Genomic DNA, 8,393 nt, shown 5'->3' on the forward strand with positions numbered 1-8,393 from the left:
TAGTAGTAATAGTAGCAGTACAACAGATCTGAATTTGAAACGGCTCCCTTGCTCGTTCTATTCCTCCTTTGCTTGTGTTCGTTTAAGATTATTGTATCTGTAATACCATATGTCTTTTGTAAACTGCTTCCCATCTTCAGTTCCTTCCTGCAACATATCTACAAATCGAAGAATAATAGCTATCAATTCCTCTTTATTTTCTTAATGAAGTAAGGGAAGTAATTAGTAGTAGTCGAGAGGTACTTATCTAAAGGTTCCCCTGGGAGAGCAAGACCGTTTGAAGCTTATCAACAGCATAAAGATCTCCCACAGGAGGAGAGATCGATACCCTTCAAGAGAAGGGCTTGCCCAGGGGCAGCTCTGTAGTCCTTAATGGCTGAGACACAGAGAAACTTCTCTCGGCGAAGAAAGACAAGAAAGTCCGCTACCTGCTGAAGAGTAGCTCCGACCAGAGAGATACTCCATCGACGACAACAACCACGCAAGATGGCCCAGTTACCCTGGTACACAGCTGCAGAGGATTTATGAAGGTATCCAAACATCTCTGTTGCTCGCCAGAGACGCTGAATAGTCTCCAGCCGTGAAGCAACCGTCCTCTCACAGCCTGGTGGCAGGTTGTGCCAAGGGGGAATCTCTAGTGGTACTTCGGAAAGTAGAGCTAGCAGATCCAGATACCACTCGGCATGTGGCCACTTGGAGTTACCAGGGTCATCCTGAGATTCTGGGTGATCATGACCCTGTTGATCACCCGAAGAATCAGACAAAACGGAGGAATGGCGTAGGCCTTGAGATTGTCCCATGGGTGTTGGAAGGCATCTTCTATTGCTGCCCATCAGTCCAGCATGATAGAAAAAAACACCAGCAGCTTTCTATTTGCCGCATTACAAAGAGGTTTATCGTTGGGAGGCCCCAAGATTGAATAATCTTTCCACAATGTCTCAGTGTAGGGAACTCTGTCCCTATATCACCTGACCTGACCCTGGCGATTGAGCTTGTCTGCCACTATGTTCTAGTTCCCAGGAGTTACCAGGCTGACAGCTCTACTGAGAAACCAGTCCCCCTTGCTTGTTGACATATGCCACTAACGTGGTAACACATCAACACCATGGAGTGCCCCATCACTTGATTCTGAAACTCTTGTACAGTAGAGCTAAAAATGCCGCCTTTAGTTCCAGAATATTGATAAGGAGGCGTCTGTCATTCCAGTTCCACACACCTGAAATCAGCAACTCTTCCAGGTGTGCAGCCCATCCGTCGGTCGATGCATCCGAAAACGGATGCATGTCAGGAATAGGAGTGCCGTTCCTGTCATCTAACACCAGGTTAAGTCCTTCCTTACTTCCTCCAAGAGACGAATCAGGAAGAACAGGGAGTCCCTTGCTGGAGGCCAAAACTCCTTCATTCTCCACTGAAGGGAACGAAGGTGAAGCCGCCCATGAGGGACCAGCTTCTCCGTGGATGACAGGTGACTGAGGACAACTTGCCACTACCGAGCTGGTTGTTCCTGTCAAGACAGGAACAACTGCGCTGCCTCTCAGAACTTGTAAAGTCCCCGCTCAACGGGTTCTCTATGATGAACATCCCGTTTTCTGCGGTGCTTTCACAGCCGACCTGAGGTCGCACGTACACAATCTTATTATCATTATTAGTATGTGTATATTTATTACGTGTTCATTTGCCCTTGTATCACGTATAAATGTCAGAGTATTTTTATGTCCGACCAGCTATAGTTAACCATCATGTTTTCTATATGTACCTGTCCTGTTTGACCTCAGATCACTTGTAAATTTTTGTACTCGCGGTCTCTGTGTATACGCAGACGTCCGCACGCCGCTTTATAAGCGGGTCGCTTCATCAATAAACCAGCAGTACTTGTCTTCCTACCCATTATTTTGCACCCTCTCACAGTGGTGACCCCTGGAGTGGTTCCCGGAGCCATTAACGGACCTAAACGGTGACTTAGTCTTGGCCCAATGAACAACCCATGCCCCTAACGGACTAACTACGGCGCTCTAACAAAGTTTTCGGGCATTACCGACCCTCGTCGGCAAATCACCGGCATCATTAGCGGACCCACATGGCACGCTCCCAGGCATGTATTGACGCGAGTGTTCCCTCACACTCCAAGTGAGAGAGCAGAATGAGCATGGACACACTCCCGCACGCTCGAGCTGCTGCCTTTCACCCATCAGAACCCAGCATCCTGGCTCTACAGGGTCGAGGGGCAATTCAGGGTGGCAAGCCTGACCGACAAGGTGCCTGTCGAGGGAGATCCTCCTGCGGCAGCTACTCCCAGAGGTCCGTGGTCAGATCACGGAGCCATACACCCTGCCGGTCGAGGATCTGATCAAAGTGGCGCAGCAGCTGACTGACTCCACGAGGGCAGCGAAGCGGGCGTCCACGCCTGCACATCCCATCAACTGTCTCCAGCTGGAGGACCCCACCACAGAGGGCATCAGCGCCATCAACAGGAGGAGGCCACCCCACCAGCAGAAGAAGGAAAGGCCGGGGCTTTGCTATTACCACCACAGGTTTGGTAAAGCTGCCCAAAATTGCGAAGCCCCTGCCTTTTCTCCCCTCCAAAAAACGGGGGAAGCGGCAGCCACAGGCCACCATGGTAGCAGCATCCAAAACACCCAGGGGTCCCACACCAGTAGGCTTCTATGTCCGCAATGCTGTCTCCTGCTGGGTGATGCTGATAGACACTGGGGCCATGCAGTCAGTGTTCCTGCCTTCCAGAGAGGACCATAGACGTCCGCCAAACCCAGCTGCCTCCCTGACGGCCGCCAACGGTTCCCCATCCTCTCCTACGGCACCAAGCTCCTGTTGCTCTCCATCCTTAGCCGGAGGTACAAGTGGGACTTCGTTGCGGACGTTAGGACCCAACTCCTGGGTGTGGACTTCCTCGCCCACTTCGGACTGGCAGTCGATGTCAGCCGCAAGCGCCTGCTGGACACCGAGTCCTGCCAGTCCCTGCCTTTGTCGCTGGAGGGGAGCCCAAAATCTGTTCCGTCGCTCCCCACCAGTACGGCTCCCTCCTGAAGGAATTCCTGGAGGTGTTCAAACCCGAGCTTCCTCAGGTGCCCAGGGCCCTGCCAAACACGGGATATATCATCACATCAAGACAAGAGGCCCCCCAACGCACGCAAAGTTCCGGAGGCTTCCCCCACAGCACCTTCAGGAGGCCAAGAAGGCCTTTGCTGAGATGAAACGGATGGGCATGTGCAAGAATGCTCCCAGTCCATGGGCTTTCCCCCTTCAAATGGTACAGAAAGCAGATGGCACCTGGAGACCACACGACTACAGGCAGCTCAACCTCACTACAGAACCCAACCACTACCCTCTACCAAACATGTAGGACCTAATGGCCTCCTTCCACGGGCCCAAAATATTCTCAAAATTAGATCTCTTGAAATCATATTTTCAGGTACCAGTAGCTCCAGAGGACATCCCCAAAACTGCCATCATCATGCCTTTTGGGTCCTACATCTTCACCTTCACCTTCGGCCTGAGGAATTCAGGGGCGACCTTTCAGAGACTGACGGACAGCATCCTTGGGGACCTGAACTTCTGCGTCTGCTACGTCGATGATATCCTAATTTTTTCCAGATCCCACAAGGAACACCTGCAGCACATCCGGAAGGTCCTGCAGCGCCTGCAGGAGAGTGACCTTGTTGTCAGGTTCACCAAGTGCACCTTCGGCATCAATAAAGTGGAATTCCTAGGCCATGAGACATCCCAAGGAGGCGTCTGCCCAGTTTCATCGAAAGTCGAGGCCGTCATCAGGTTCCCCACCCCTACATCCATCAAGGCTGTACAAGAATTTCCCGGAATGGTCAACTACTACAGGAGATTCATCCCGGGGATCGCGCACAACATGGCCCCCCCTGACGGAGATCCTCAAGGGCTGGCCGAAGACCTTGGAGTGGGGTCCCGACCAGCAAAGGGTCTTCTCCCTGACATAGGCCGCCCTCTCCAAGGCAACAGCTTTGGCCCACCAGGACCCCAGCGCTCCCCTCCAGCTGACAACGGATGCCAGCAATGTCGCCTGCAGGGCCGTCCTGGAGCAAGTCGTCAATGGAGTCCCTCAGCCCATCGCCTTCTTCAGCAGAAAGCTCAGCCCCGCTACAGCATCTTCGATAGGGAACTCTTCGCAGTGTACTAGGCTGTACGCCACTTCAAATTCCTCCTGGAGGGTACACCCTTCACAGTTTGGACGGACTACCAGCTGCTGGTCCAAGCCTTCACAAAGCTGGGGGATGCATGGTCCTCCAAGCAGCAGTGGCACCTCGTGGTTAACGCAGAGTTCACCTGCACCATCAAGTACCTCCCCAGCAGGAGGAACCCAGTAGCCGACGCCCTCTCGAGGATCGAAATTGATGCAGTGCAGCTCGGGATCGACTACGAGGACCTCTCCCGTGAACAAGCCGCTGACCCAGAGACTCCAGCTTACCGCACCGCCACCATGTCGCTAAAGTGGAAGGACGTGCCCCTCAGCCCTGAGGGCCAACACTGCTGAGTGACGTAAGCACTGGCCACCGCCGCCCAATGGTGCCCGCCTTCCATCGTCGGCTGGTCTTTGATGTCATCCACGGACTGTCCCACCCCTCCAGCAGAACAACAGCCAGGCTACTGGTGTAGAAGTTCGTCTGGCACAGCATACAGAAGGACGCAACGGCCTGGGCAAGGCAGTGCATTCAGTGCCAGGCCAGCAAGATAAGGCAGCACACTGAATCTGGGGTGGGCGACTTTCCCCAGCCAGGGAGACGTTTCGGGCACATCCACGTCGACGTAGTGGGTCCTCTTCCCCCATCAGGTGCCCCGAAGTTACGCCCATGGAAGAAGCCACCTCCAGTGCGTGCGCAGAGGCCCTTCTCTCCAGCTGGATCAGCCGGTTTGGTGTCCCGGACCATATAACTACGGACAGGGGTCCCGCCTTCCTGTCCGAGCTGTGGACTGCCCTGGCACGCCTGCTGGGGACCACTCACCACAGCACCACCACCTACAACCACGCAGCCAATGGAATGGTGGAAAGATTCCACAGGTCCATGAAGGCGTCCCTCATGGCTCATTGCACCTCCGAGAACTGGCCGTACCAGCTGCCCTGGGTACTCCTCGGGCTGAGGACCGCCCCCAGAGCTAACGGCGACCCGTCTGCAGCAGAAAAGGTCTTCGGGGAGACCCTCGTAGTCCCAGGGGAACTCATCACAGAGGACCGGGACGACTTAACAATGCAGAGGCTCCATGACAGGGTCGGGAAGTTCGCCCCCTGCTGGCGAACATTTACCGACAGGACGTCCCCCTTCATGCCTCCCGGTCTGTCCTCTGCCACCCACGTCTTCGTCAGGAATGATGTTGTACGTCCACCCTTAACCAGGCCCTACAAGGGGGCCTTTCCTAGTACTTGAGAGAAACCAGAAGGCATTCCGGGTGGCCGTGTCCACGGGAAGGAATACTGGGTATGATAGACTGCCTCAAACCCGCATTCCTGGCGGAAGACATTGTGGGGCACTTCCCAAAGCCCCCACAGGAGGTGGCGCTCCCACAGCCCTCCCCGTCTGCAAGAAAACCTTGTGGGTGCCCCCGGAAGGCCCTGGGTCTGGGAAGGAGGGCAACCCAACACACCCATCCACAGGGCATCGAAGCTGGCATTAAGAAGGCGGGGCCCCCTCCGTTGCCCCAGCAGATACCTGCTTTGATCAGACGTTACCTACATCTTAGGGGGGGGAGTATTGTAAAGTCCCCGCTCAACAGGTTCTCTATGATGAACATCCCGTTATCTGTGGTGCCTTCACAGCTGACCTGAGGTCGCACATACACAATCTTATCATTATTGTGATTTGTATATTTATTACCTGTTCATTTGCCCTTGTACCATGTATATGTATCAGAGTATTTTTATGTCCAACCAGCTATTGTTAATCATCATGTTTTCTATATGCACCTGTCCTGTTTTGTGTAGAGAAATAGTTTGACCTAAGGTCACTTGTAAATTTTTGTACTCGTGGTCTCTGCGTATACGCAGACGTCCACACGCCGCTTTATAAGCGGGTTGCTTCATCAATAAACCAGCAGTACTTGTCTTCCTGCTCATAATTTTGCACCCTCTCACAAACTTCCTGATACACGAGTCTGAAGAGTAGACTCTTGCTGCTGCCATATCTATCAGGATGCCCAGATACTTTACCCTCTGCTTGGGCCTGAGATCAGACTTGTCGGAATTGATCACTACTCCCAGGTAGGCAGTCCCCAGTTAATGGTGGGGGGTTCTGTTTCCGGATGAGCACCGCTAACCAAAAATCGGCGATATTAGTACTAATGACCCTCTTAACATCGCCATTAACTGAGATCAGCACTGCTAAGCAGAAATCAGCGTTGAAAATCCAGTTAATAGTGTTGCTAGACAAGCGTCATAAAGCCAGATCACTGTTAACCAATGCCACCGGTAATCAGGGACTGCCTGTAGTGACAAAATTCAAGAAGTCTGTCTCTGTCCTGGATCAAAAGTGATCAAGAGCTCTCCAGGACTAGCCAATTGTCGAGATACCTCAGCGGACATATCCAGTGTGAATGGGCCCAAGCCGACAAAAGGACGAACAATCAGGTGAACACCTTGGGAGTTGTTGAGAGCCCAAAGCAACGTGCCCTGAACTGGAACACTGTCTCCAAGAGGGTAAAGTGGAGGCACTTGCCAGAGGACTGGTGGATGGGTATTTGAAAATACGCATCCTTCAGATCCACCGAAAACATAAATTCAGACTCCCTGATGGCATAAAGTACTGACTGTACCATTTCCATCTTGAACTGAGTCTGGTGAACGACCCGGTTTAGGAGAAAGAGAGACCTATGACTGGTCTCCAACCACCCGTCACCTTCTCTGCAAAAAAAAAAAACCGGCTGTAAAACTCCAGAGACTGATCTGTCATGACTCCTACAGTGCCTTCTCCAGCATCGCCTTTGCCTCTTCCCACAGGGCGAAGTCCTTCAGCAAGCCAGGAACGTAAGTGTGGAAGCGGACTGGAAAGTTGGTAAGGGGTGGCAGAAACTTCAAGGGTATTAGATATTCTACCTGAAGGACATCAACTAACCAGGTTTCTGCTCTGTCACTGCCCAATGGCTCGACAGGCACCCTCTCACTAATGTCAGCAAGCTTGGAGGAATGCTGCCCCCAGCATCCTCCTCCTTTCTTTGGGGGCCCGTGGAAGCCTGGAACCTCCTAGGACCCAAAGAGGAAGGGCCAAGCTGATCCAAAGGTCGGGCTGCAGTGTTACGCGAAGACCCAGAGGTCTTGGTCACTGCCTGGTGAACAATCATGTCATTACTTTTGATCCTTATCGTATCCACTGCAGCCTCCACTTCTTTAGGGAAGAGGAAGTGGAACCAAGTACTATTCCGTTCCTGAGTTCCAATGACAACTCCAAACTGACAAACCTGGTGACCTGACACAACACAGCATCTCTTCTCTTGAGCACCAGGTTTGCCTACAGGTTAGCTGTCTGGTGGGCTAGGTAGATGGCCCTACCTCCAGACAACATCACTCTCCTGAATGTGGCTTCCTCCTCAGAATTACGATACCCTAAAGAGGAAGAAGTGATCTTGGCCACTTCAAGGGACCAGAGATCTATCCAGGAAACTGTCTGGAGTGCTGCTGTGGCAGTTAATTTCATTGCTGCCACCTCCCGTTGCAAAAGGGGAACTCCTTCTGCACAGAGAAGGTCCAGCGACAGACCTGGACACAGACGAACCAGGTCCAGGTCAACCTGTTTGGTCGGCAAGGGCATCTCCAAGGGAATGTAGTACTGTATTTCCTCTGGTGAAGGAAATGCTGAGGATGTGTCTTGCACAATTGGCAAGGGAGAGGCTGAGCAAGTGTCTTGCACAATCGGCTAGACCTACGAGAGTTGTCCTGTCCAGACACAAGAAAATTCACCTGGTCCAAGACCCCTTTTGCAATTCGCCAGCAACCATAGCAAGCCCATTGAGACTCTGGGTTCCTTTTGGAGTTCCCAAAATGCCTCAATGGCTAATGAATGGTCCACAGGGAAAGCCATGGTCTCTTCCTTGAGATCGAGATCGATAACCCTTAAGGGACGGATTGATCCTCAGTGTGAAGTAAAATAGGTTTGGGGAGGCAGACGGATTGAGCTTCAGTGTGAAGCAGAATTACGTACCACTGTTGTGGTAATAATGATTCGAAACAAAGGTGCCATTACTTCTACATGCTATAAATTCACTAATGGCAACTTTTATACAGATGTGAGTGTTAGGCCAGTATTAGTAATGCTTGTGACTTCGAGGGGAAAGTACTGCATCTCTCTCTCTCATGAGTCTTTTTGTAAATTTGCTTGTAAATATACAAAGGGGTTGCTGTTGTTTTTTGTTTTTGTCTTTTA

This window comes from Macrobrachium rosenbergii, chromosome 53 (assembly GCF_040412425.1).
Source record: "Macrobrachium rosenbergii isolate ZJJX-2024 chromosome 53, ASM4041242v1, whole genome shotgun sequence".
In the NCBI taxonomy this organism is placed as follows: domain Eukaryota; kingdom Metazoa; phylum Arthropoda; class Malacostraca; order Decapoda; family Palaemonidae; genus Macrobrachium; species Macrobrachium rosenbergii.